A 13,035-nucleotide genomic window follows, 5' to 3' on the forward strand; every position below is an offset into this window, starting at 1 on the left:
AACAATCAGCAGACTCTAACTCTAACTCCTCAGTGCAAAGGTGTGGATCTGCACAGCTTTTATTCATGGCAGCTGTCTACCTTTGTTTGTATATACACATTTGCATTGCTCTTGGTGACTATAATGGTGGTATTCACACTGGTAAAAGCACATGTTGCCGATGCCATCCTTACAAGTTAGGGGAATTGTAGTGAGTAATGCAAGTAACTATAGCTAGTGTGAAATTCAGGTCATACCTGACATTAGAAAAGATAAAGGAGGCAACTCATGGGAAACAGCATATCCCTACAGCAAAGAGAGAGAGAGGCTAGAACAAGTTTCAGCAAGGAGTTATGTTGTCACAGTTTCATGGTAGACATTCTTCCAGTTATAAACAAAGGAAGAGCCATGTCATGTTCTGTGGTTGTCAAACCAAAGGCTGTCTGCAAAGAAGAAAAGGTGACAGTGAATGTGACTGCAGTTACAGGGTTGGTGCATGGGGGATCGGTCCTCTATGGTCACATCTGCAGCATCCTAAGGAAGCACCTGGAAAGCTGATGAGATCTGAAAGTTTGCTTTGTTAGAGTAAGTCCTCAGAGTCCAGATACAAAGACCCTGTATTGTTGCTCTTCCCACTCAATAGCACCAGGAAATACTAAGAGCAATCCCTCAGTGTGCTGGTGACATACTGTACATCCAGATGAATTTGCTTTGGAACCCAAAGGCACAGAGTGATCTCAGCAGCAGTGGCGTAGCGTGGGGGGTGCAGGGGGGGCCGGCCGCACCGGGCGCAACATCTGGGGTTAGGGCAAATCCATGGGTTAGGGGGCGCAAATCCACAGGGTAGGGGGCGCAAATCCACGGGTTAGGGGGCGCAAATTACTTGCCTTGCCCCGGGTGCTGACAACCCACGCTACGCCACTGCTCAGCAGTAGAATTTTAACTGGTGTTTTTAAGGGATGTGTTCCTCTCCCTTCAATATTAACAATTCCAAGATGGCTTGCATGAGATCGAACTCAAATCAATTGAGAAACAATTAAAGCAGGTCAAAATTATGTAACAATAGAACAGCAGAGCATAAACAAATTTGCATTTGAATAACTAAGATCTTATTGTTTAGTTATTATTGGAGCAACACGCTTATTGGCAAAAGCTCAACATTCTGATCTTTTCAATGTTTTGTTTAATGTCTTGTTTTGACTTCAGAGTGTTAAATGTGATCAAGCAAACCTACTCTGTGCCACGCCCAGTGCTTTTTTCCTGGGGGGACGCAGGGGGGGTGCATACCCCTAAACATTTTGTGAATCTAAGTTTGGCCTCATTGAGGGGCAATATTTCAAAGTGAGTAGGAAAATGAGAGTACTCCTAAACATTTTTTTTTTAGGAAAAAAAAAGCACTGGCCACACCTGTATTCTTTAATTGTCCTGGTAGAATCTGGTATGCTTTTCCCATATCAAAATATGTTTGTGTGTGTGTGTGTGTGTGTTTGACCCCAAATCATGTAACCACATGTGCAGAGTTCTTCTCAATTGCAGTAGCACACTCTAAAGTATCTCATCACTGAAAAACTATTAGAGGTAACATTTCAGAAGCATATGAGTGTTATATTTTATAAGACTCTGTCTTCAATTAACAGTTGTATTTAGAATGAAAGAAGACTGATGAATGCTGCCTACATCAGGGGTAGGTAACCTGTGGTCCTCCATACATTGCTAGATTCGAGCTCTGAGCTATCCCAGCCAGCATGGGCCATGGACAGGGGTAATTTAGCCCAACAGTATCTGAAGAGCAACAGGTTCCCCATTTGTATTAAATTGAATCAGGAATTTAGTCATTATATCTATCTAGAGAGACCCAACTGCAGGCAGTTGTTGTTTGTGTGTTGTGTGCACACAACATTTTATTCTAGAATCAATGGAGGCTGAGTATATGTTTTTTCCCCACATGCTCCACAGTGCCTAAGAAAAGAAAGGAGAGGACAGAAAGAAGACTCTAAAGCTCAGTTTAACGACTAATTTGTGTAGTTCTCTTGATGGAGGGCCAGCTGTATATATTGGTGATTTGTTCTATTCAACACAGGATGGAAAAAAGAAAGAATAAAATAAGTGTATAAATTATTGACAATGTTTTTTCATGGATGTATCATACCAGTAGATACTCTTATTATAACACCCTTATTGTATTAATAACATGGCGTCTCAAAGCTAATTTTTAACACATGATGACACAAGGCCTTAAAATATTGATGTGCAATAGCTGAGTTAGTTATTGCAAGAGTAAAATGGGCTCATTTCACTGACCATGTGGTATGGTCCCATCTGTGACAACTGCTCCTTCCCAATCCTCTTGTAGCCATTTCGATGCCTGTGGAGCAGCTGGGGCATTAGTTTTCTATGGAGAAATCACAATTCCTTACCACAGGCCAAGGCCCCGTGCTGTTCTGTGTTTCCCAACTGTGTCTTTTAACCAGCAAACAAAATAGTGATGTGTTCCAGCTCTAGTTTCATTTTTTTAAAAAAAAAATGCAATTTGGAGACCACTGCCTTATTAAATAAAAATGGGACAATATAATATATATGAGTATGTGGACATTTCTCATATTGCACAACTTCCCATTTAATCAAAAGCTTTAGTATAAAGTTTTCCTAAGCTTCACATAAAGATTAGAGGGAAAGAATTGTTTACTCCCAAGCTCTCTGAGGACACAAAACTGACATGAAGACTACTAGTCAAAGAGATGATATTTTTGTTTTGTTATTTCAGTTGAAAACATACAGTAAAGTTCAATGATTGCAGATTTAGATGTGTGTTATGGTTTTGAGTTATGTTTGCATACATAAACGAATGAATGAATGAATGAAGGTAGCATAGATTCTATACTGAGATACTTACTTACATTTTCTGTTCCACCTTTCTTCCATTATGGAACTCAAGATCGAATACATGTGCTTCCCAGGCAATCATCCTATCCAGACACTGACCAGATTCATATATCAGTACTATAAAACATAAAAGGTTTATACATGGGCATAGCCAAGGGGAGGCATGGGGACCAGCTGCCCCTTAAAAAACAATACAAATCTGAGGTTCGGCCCCCCTAACAAAAGCCTGCCCTCCACAAAAATCCTGGCTTCCCCCACGAGTATATATAGAGCACTTTTGCCTTATGGGTCATACTGAGTGTGAGTAAGATGGTATAATAATAATAATAATAAATTTTATTTATATCCCGCCCTCTCCAGCCGAAGCCGGGCTCAGGGCGGCTAACAACAATCAAATAATCAAACAGTCAAATAATCACACATTCTAAAAATATTTCATTATAAAAATTAATTAAAATCAAATTACACAATGACAAAGATCATATAACACAATGACAAAGATCTCAGGAAGCATAGCCCAAATTTCACCTCAGCCATATTCACTATTAGACTATTATCTCAACCTCCCATCTGCAAAATGATTATAATTATACTTTCCTGCTTGTAAATACTATGGGGATCATGCAGTCTTTCGTGTTCAGCTGGAGTGTCCTCTTCTCAACTTCACCAACCCGTTTACAGGATACAAAGTCAGGAGGCCATTTGGGCAATTTTGTAGATGGAGTGCAAATAAGGGTGAAGCATGGGACAAACAGGACAGCAGCTATAATAGCTCCCTAAGCAGTCAGCCCAGCCATTATTCAAGATGAGCCTCTTATTTCATATGCTGGTTTAGAAGAGGCAATGAATCAGTGCCCACACCAGATGATGATGATTACTATTACTATTATTATTGCTATTATTTCTTGAACTGACCCTGTCTCTAAGTTGCTGACAGTCACTGTTTTTCTGCCAACCAGGAGCAGGGTGAGGACAGGAACCATAGCCAGAACTACAAGGTGAGACCGGAAAGTTTGGTGAATGGTCACAGAAATCGGACAGCGAGAAATATTCGAATATACATGCTTTACAAGCAGCGGTGGAGCATATGCCCACCCTTCCCAGGGTGGGCACGCTCCAGAGGGGGATGTGGTGAGGAGGGTGCCCCCCCCAGCCACGGGATAGCCACTTGGGTGCCTGGAGTGGTGCGCGCGCCCTGCAGCCAGGGGCAGAGCGAGTCGCCCACGGGGGCGGAGCAAGCTGCCCATGGCAGACATTTGGCGCGCCACCTGCCCATGACTCCCAAGCCTCCCCCAAGCTGTCAAAACAAGGGGGGGGGAATGCCACCGGCAAAGCAGCGCAGCTCCCCCCTTAGCACAATGGCTCAGGGTAGGCTTGGGAGTCTCGAGTGGGCAGCGCGCTGAATGTCACCCCCCTCAGTGAGGGCACCCAGGGTGGTCTGCCCCCACTGCCCCCTTCCTACGCCCCTGTTTACAGGCCTTCAAAGTAGGCCCCCTCTAATATGCACCACTGACAATGTTCGTAGAACTGTTGGAAACTTCTGGAGAAGTCCTCTTTTTGTACTGCTTTCGGTTCCCTCGTCACAGCAGCTTGAACATATGAAATGTTGGAAAAGCTGTGCCCTTTCAGTGCAGATTTCAGTTTTGGAAAAAGAAAGAAATCCGGTAGGGCCAGATGGGGAGAATACGAAGGGTGGGACAACTCAGTAACCTCAGTAACGATTTCATGCAGAATATCCAATTCTTCCGCCATCCTTCGGACAGACAAATGCCGATCCCGCATCAATAACTCATAACTCTGCTGACATTTGCTGGCGTTCTGCTCGTTGACGGTCTGCCAGACGGAGGGTCATCTTCAATGGTTTGCCGCCCTTCAAAGAAATGCTTAAACCACTCATACACTGTCCTTCAAGGTACAGCTTCATCTCTGTACACAATTGTGAGCATTTCATGGCTTTCCGATGCCGATTGTATGTTCAAATATTTCTCGCTGTCCGGTTTCTGTGTCCATTCACCAAACTTTCCGGTCACACCTTATAGTTTGCTTCATGACACCCAGTGATGACGTTGTGCCTTAATGAAGCCACATCAGATTGCGGGCAATGCTTTCTGCTGATACTATGTGGCTCTTTGTGGATGGGTGGACGATATCCAACAGCAACAGGGAGCATGACTGCTGCTGCATCTTGCACCACAAAACAAGTGTTTGGAACAAACAAGACTCCCATTCTCCAGAGCCCCACATTTGAGAAAAGCATTCTGGGAAGAATGAGTGCTGCTTTAACCCTCTAAATGGCCCATTATTATCATCATTTTTCCACCAGACCACCTTTTAGGAATTATGGGTTGTTTCTGCAATACAGTGGTACCTCGGATTACATATGCTTCAGGTTACAGACGCTTCAGGTTACAGACTCCGCTAACCCAGAAATAGTACCTCGGGTTAAGAACTTTGCTTCAGGATGAGAACAGAAATCGTGCTCCGGTGGCGCAGCAGCAGCAGCAGCAGGAGGCCCCATTAATTAAAGTGGTGCTTCAGGTTAAAAACAGAGTAAGAACGGACCTCCGGAATGAATTAAGTACTTAACCCGAGGTACCACTGTATAATGAAATAGCTTGCCTCTCCTATCATTGCCTGTTCATACTATATTTTATTATATAAGAGAGGGGGAGTTTCTGTTTCTCCATTTTTAGTTCCCTTCTTGTTAATTGGTGGGTGTGGGGTGAATAAGGGATAGGGAGAAAGTGTAAAGTAGATGTGTGGGCCTATTTCTTTTCTGTGGCTCAACAGTCAGAGGGCATGTGATCTCATTTTGATTTTTTTTATATTTTCCACAGCTGAGGGATAATTGCAATTTGAGCCAAAATATTATTAAATAATAATGAGGCCATTCCCAATAGCTGGAAGACTTACAGGAGGTACTAATGTACTAAGACACTGCCTGCCAGAGTCATAGACTCTAGGGAACAACATGGCAAATGGGTTTTAAGCTTTGCCGGTTTCACAAATCTCACAGATCACTGCTAAAATCCAATCTCACCAGTTCCCTCTACCATACAGGCAGAGGCCGTTCACGGAATAAACCAAGGCTTGATTTATGCAGGACACTGATCAGGCACACACACAAATATGTGTGACATTCCACATGCCTGGCATCTTATTAAAACCACTACAACATGGAGTGCTATCCCGGGATGTTTTAGGTGTCATATTTAAAATTAATTGGGTATATGGGGGCTTAGTAGATTTTATGTACTTTATTTATCACATTTGTACTCCAACCTTCCTCCAAAAGTCTCAGTTTATCCTCAAGACTATGCTACAAGCTAGGTTAGCTAGAGAGACAGTGTCAGGCTATGGCATTGCCCTTAGTATCTTGGCTGAGTACAGATTCAAAGAGAGGTCTCTTTAGCTGAAGTCCAATACTAGCCAGGTTCACCAGTAATGCTAAACTATGGTTTGTCTAAGTAATGGCTTGTTTAATAAATGACCAGCTCACCGTGAGTTGACTGACGGATGATCAAACAAACCTTAGCCTACTTAGTTTACTGCAATATGCTCTACGTGGGGTTACCTTTGAAGATGACCCGGAAACTACAACTAATCCAGAATGCGGCAACTAGACTGGTGACTGGGAGTGGCCACCGAGACCACATAACCGCGGTCCTGAAAGACCTACACTGGCTCCCAGTATGTTTCTGAGCACAATTCAAAGTGTTGGTGCTGCCCTTTAAAGCCCTAAACAGCCTTGGCCCAGTATACCTGAAGGAGAGTCTCCACCCACATCGTTCAGCACAGACACTGAGGTCCAGCTCCGAGGGCCTTATGGAGGTTCCCTCACTGCCAGAAGTGAGGTTACAGGGAATCAGGCAGAGGGCCTTCTCGGTAGTGGCGCCTGCCCTGTGGAATGCCCTCTCATCAGATGTCATGGAAATAAACATCTATCTGACTTTTAAAAGACATCTAAAGGCAGTTTTTAATGTTTCATGTTTTATTCTGTTTAATATTCTGTTGGGAGCTGTGAGTAGTGGCTGGGAAAAACCTAGCCAGATGGGTGGGGTATAAATAAATTTGTTGTTGTTGTTGTTGTTGGCCTATTTCTTGAAAGTTTGGCTGGCTTTCCAGATCATCTTGGTGGGGTGGTCAAATGAGCCATGGCAATAGAGCTGGTAGTGGGTTCACGCATAATACCAAGCTATAATTGAAGCAAACCAAGCTTTCTGCATCTCTCCTTAGTTAAGTCTGTGAATCTTTTATAATTCGGACATCACTGACCACCCATTCATCTGTGTGTGCAAACAAAGTCAATTTAGAAACAAATCACTTATTTTTGACAACTAATTGTGTAGCAAATATGGTTTCAATACTTCCTCTGGAACATCTGCAAATATGAACAATATCCAATACACTTCCAACTATTTGAGCTGAGGCCCAGTTGGAGGACAATTCTCTCCTGCTTTAAGTTATGCATTTTGCATGGCTCTGCATTGAAATTGCCTCCTGGGCAACATCCGTGCATAACTTTCATTGCCTAATTCATGGGGAAAGTGGTGAAATAAACTTTTCTATTTCCTGGTAAAAAAAATAAAAATCAATTACTAAAATGTTCAGCCTTGTTTTGGATATTACCCACTGTAGATTTCAAGTGTAAATTGATTCTATACTTTCTTTGTAATATTGATTGCCTTAGGGCAGATAGCTTGTCTTTTCATTTGTATGCTTCTCTTAAATAAGGGTATAAACTTTTTTTCTGGTGAGAGTTGCATTCCTTGGGGAAATCTTTTGGGAAATACATGCTGTCTGTAGGCAGGACCAGAGTCAAATTTGGGTAGCTTGCAGCATTACACGACAGCACATCTTACTTTCTCTTTATCCCTACCACCTGAGCTATGTTTGTGTTTCCCCATCCTTTTGCCACCTCTGCATACTGCCCTCCCCACCTTCCTTTGTTCAGTCTATTTCTGTTCACTCCACCTGGGCTCACTTCACCCTATGGATCACTCCCCGGCTTCTCTGTCTCTCTCACACACAAAATGTGGAAGAGGTTATGGTTCCTAGAGTGGTGGTCTAGAGATGCAGTCATTGTGTAGAGTGGAGAATTTGTGCTGCTGCATCACAATCCTGGGGAGGGGAGCAAAAGAGAGGGCAGGTTGCACAACAGCAGTGACCATAGCATGGGAGCAAGAATGGAGAGACACTGAGAAGGGGAAAGTCGTAGTTTGAAACAAAACAGGAGTAAAACAAGAATGGGATGAACTGAAAGGGAAATGGTGTTTTTAACCAATGACAGAGGTTAAAGTGAAGTCTTATGGAGTATTTGAGAGCTCTGTATCCTTTGACTTTCTCACATGAGGCAGCTGAGGTATGAAAGTTTAAAACAGCATCCCCCCCCCTTTCAGTGTCTTTCATTTCTTGCTGTACTTAGTACTGACAGAAGTTTGAGCAAAGTAGTGGTGGAGAGACAATGAGGAGCTTTTCTCATATATATATATTCTCATATATATATAAACACAGATCAGTTTTAACAAGGAGAAATAGCAGTATGGTTATCACACAGATTCCCCCAATGTATTTCACCCCTGGTACCATGAGAAAAACTGAAAAATAAAATAACTCTCAATAATTAACTGAGTGTAAAATATACAAAATAGCAGTTCAATAATACAGCAGCAATTATTACTGTGAAGTCTGAACATCTAACCAATTCCCTCCTCCAAATCCTGGGTGAAGAGATGTGTATTTAAATGAAGATGAAAAGCAAATAGTGTTGGCCCCAGTGGTATCTCAGGAGGGCAGAAATTCCAGAGCTGAGGCTCCATCATGGAAAGTGTCCATGGAAATTAAAAAGACACATCTTGATAGTTTAAAGAAGAGAGTAATGCCACATACTTCAAGAGGAAACAAAGCGCATAAAAGGCTATCACCAGAAACACTTATGAAAACAAGGACCCCAGGAAGACTGATGATGGCAGATGGGGGAGCGAAGGTAGAATTATGTACAGACAGCATTATAAAAAGGGAGAAACCCCTCAGTGTTCTTGAGTACTGTTTTCCATCTGTAATCATTATTGTTCAGAATTAAAGGGAAGTCAATGTTCATGTTTCCCATGAATTTGCATTTCAGAAAGCTTGTAGGAACATAGATACAATTTTATTTTATATTCTATTTAAAATGTTCTGTAATCTACAAGTAATATTAATGACTAGTAAACCAGTGTTACAACCTTTGTGATCTTTCTGTGGACCAATGGCTAGCTGTAACTTCTACGATGCGTAAGAGGATTCTGGATTTCCCCCTCTTATTTTAAATCAGTGTATATGTTAATTCTATTACTGCTAATGACAGTAGACTTTGCCCTCCTAGTTCCATGTGGCTGCATTATTTTTACTTTGCTTAGAATATGATTAGGTATAATGAAAATTTGGGATTCAATGAAGACACAGTCACTTAAATGTGAAGATTTAGTGCAGTTTTATAATTTGATTATGCTAAAAAACGTTTCAACTTATAGCTTTTTCAAGCAAGCATAATAGACCTTATTCAATAAGTACACTTAATCAAATGTTGCATGAGAAGATGTATGGCACTTCCTTTTAAGATGAAAAAAGAATATATATTTTACATGGTGCTTTTCTTTTGAAATCTTTTGAAATCTGATAAAGTTTTGGAATCCTTTTCATAGAATTCCATGCGTATTGGCCTTCATTGGAACAAAATGCATTAATCCCTGTGTAGCTCATAGCTAAAAGGGACATGGGTGGCACTGTGGGTTAAACCACAGAGTCTAGGACTTGCTGATCAGAAGGTCGGCAGTTCGAATCCCCGCGACGGGGTGAGCTCCTGTTGCTCGGTCCCAGCTTCTGCCAACCTAGCAGTTCAAAAGCACGTCAAAGTGCAAGTAGATAAATAGGTACCGCTCCGGTGGGAAGGTAAACGGTGTTTCCGTGCGCTGCTCTGGTTCACCAGAAGTGGCTTAGTCATGCTGGCCACATGACCCAGAAGCTGTCTGCGGACAAACGCCAGCTCCCTCGGCCAATAAAGCGAGATGAGCGCCGCAACCCCAGAGTCGGTCATGACTGGACCTAATGGTCAGGGGTCCCTTTATGTTTACTAGCTCATAGCTATCAAACCCCAAAGATCTGTACATCTCAAAGAGATATACTAGTCTTGTTAGAATGTTTGTTTTGGAAGGTGGATCTACCATCAAAAAAGAAATCATCATTACCACCACAAGTGGGAATTGAGCTATTGCTTCCCATCAGCAACTGGCTGGCTCCTGTAAGAACAGAATGTCAGACTAAATAAGATTTTGGTCTCATTCTGAACCACCAAGGCTCTTCTTAAATTCTTATGCAGAAGACATGAGCTATTTACTGCTGACATTCTGCTACAAATGGAGAGAAAAAATAATTTTCCAAATTTATTTTCCAGAAGGTTTAAGTCACTCGCTGGACTGGCTCCAGATTTTCAAACTTTCTTTAGTCATAGATTGTGAATTAAACAAAAAAACAAAAAAACACTGATGCATTACAGAATGTAAGCAGCAGTAGGGAGATCAGGAAATTGAAATGTCATCAGGGAGATTCTCTAAACAAAGCAGCCGGTTATTTAAACTTGGAGTGGGAAGGAAGCGACAAATTATAACAAACAGAATCTTTTTTTACAGGCACCCAACTTTCTCTAACATGCTAGAAAACATAAATTTCCAACAGCAGGACCATCAGATAATTTCACTTGCATGTGTTGGAAAATTGGTGCTCAGGTTGGGGTGCAACATATTTTCATACGGATGTGTCATGTTACTAAAACAAGCCAAAGCAGGGAGAAAATATCTCTGACTATTTAAACAACCATGTAAATCACCATTGTTGAGGTGAACAAAGTATAAATAACGGCTATACTATATTTTTAACCTACAAACCTGATGGTCCTAATGCCAATGAATGCCTTTTTATTGCAAATGATAAATGCGAAAAAGATGAACGTTAAAAGTAATATATATATATATATATATATATATATATATATATATATATATGCAGGTTTTGGTGTCCTCGGGTGTCTTCCCGTGTAAAAGTTGGGGTGTCTAGGCGACGTTTCGACGAGGTCTCACTCGTCATCTTCAGGCTGGTGCTTTCGGCTTCTTGTTACTGGAACAGAGCAGGATCTCAGTGTTTGAGTTCCTATAAATACTGTTGAGGGGTGTGGTGTATAGCCTCCAATGTTCTGGGCCGAGAGGAAGTTCCCAGGCTAGTGTGCCTTTTCTTCTTTTGTTCCTTAGTTGCTTGAGGGATATCTTGAGTGATTTCTTGAGTGATATCCTGAGTACCACTTAGGTGGGTCATTAGGTGTGGATTAGTTGCTAAAGCCTTTGTGTCTTGACCTCTTGAACTTTGTGAAGAGTTTTTCTGAGAAGATGGCTGTAGTTGTGCTCTGGCTTGGCTTCGTGTATAGGGGCGAGCTGTGGTTTTGTGGCCTGTGCCAGCCAGATCTGTGTAGGGATTGCAGGGGGGTGCAGCATCCGGAGGTGCCATCATGGTTTGGCTACTGGATGGTGTCTGTAATTTATCTGTGGAGAGGGTCTGGGTTTGGGTCTGGTGTGGTTGATTGGTGATGGCGTTCTGTGTGCCTCTGGATCTGGTGTCAGTTTTTGTGGGGAGGGCTAATTTCCAGATGTCTGGCAAGCGGGATGTGTCGTCACGCTTGTTCATGTTGTGAGGGTGTTTCTCTATCTCGATGGCTTCCATGATTATTCTCTTGTGGTGATGTTCCATGTTAGAGAGCAGTTTGGAATCTGCAAAATTAATTTCGTGTCCTGTTTCTTTCATGTGTTGGAAAAGAGAGGAAGTTTTTTCTTCTTTTTTGACGGCATTCTTGTGTTCTGCGATACGTGCATTTATTCGTCTGTTTGTTTGTCCAATGTACGTGGCTGGGCAGACTTTGCAGGGTATTTCATAGACCCCTTGGTTTTCCAACTGGATTTTATCCTTGGGGTTTCTGAGGATATTGGCTATCTTTTGGTTGGCGCAAAAGGCTGTTTTGATATTGTGTTTATGGAGGATTTTGCTAATTTTATCTGTAGTGCCCTTGATATAAGGAAGGAGGGCCATGCCATTGTTTTCTTCTGTGTCTTGGTTTTTGGGGGGTGTTTCTTTTTGGATTAGCTTCGTAACCCTGTTTTGCTGGTATCCATTGGCAATTAACACATTTGAGAGATTCTGTAACTCAGTTGTCAAGTGGTCTTTGTCAGCCAGGCGTTTGGTTCTGGAGATGAGAGTCTTGGCTACGGAGTTTATTTGTGCAGGGTGGTGGTGTGATTGTGCATGTAAGTAGCGGTTGGTGTGTGTTTTTTTCCGGTAGATAGTGTGTCCTAGGGAGCCATCAGGTTTTTTGTAGATTAGGACGTCAAGGAAGGGAAGTTGGTTGTTGGCTTCTATTTCCATAGTGAATTGTATTTTGGGGTGTAGGCTGTTGAGATGTGTGAGGAAGCTGTCCAGTTTTTCCTTCCCGTGTGGCCAAATTACAAAGGTGTCGTCAACATATCTGAGCCAAAGTTTGGGTTTGTGTTCTGACTTGTCTAAAGCATTGGTTTCAAAGTGTTCCATGTACAGGTTTGCGATGACCGGTGAGAGGGGTGATCCCATAGGTGCTCCTTCTATCTGTTTGTATCTTTGTCCATTGTGGATGAAGTACGTGTTGGTTAGGCAGTGGTTGGTCAGGTCCAAGATGTATTCGGGGGGATTGTATTTGTTTTGAATGGCTGTCAAGGCTTCATTAATGGGCACTTGTGTGAAGAGAGATACAACATCGAAGCTCACAAGTAGGTCATTGGGATGTAGGTTTTGCTTCTTTATTGTTTCTATGAACTGGAAGGAGTTTGGAACGTGTGAAGAGATGGATTCTGCATAGGGCTGAAGTTGCTTGGCGAGAAATTTAGCGAGATTTTGTAGAGGTGAGCCTATGGAGCTGACTATTGGTCTGAGTGGTGTTCCCTCTTTGTGTATTTTGGGGAGGCCGTAGAGTTTGGGGCATCTGGATGATTTTTCTCTGGGGATGATTCTTAGCTGGATTTCTTCACTGATAGGAGAGGCTTTTATTTTGGATTTGGTGGTTTTTTCCAGATAGGTGGTGGGATCTGTTTTTATAGGTTGGTAGGTAGGGTCTTGGAGTAG

The sequence above is a fragment of the Podarcis muralis genome, chromosome 8 (genome assembly GCF_964188315.1).
Source record: "Podarcis muralis chromosome 8, rPodMur119.hap1.1, whole genome shotgun sequence".
Taxonomy (NCBI): domain Eukaryota; kingdom Metazoa; phylum Chordata; class Lepidosauria; order Squamata; family Lacertidae; genus Podarcis; species Podarcis muralis.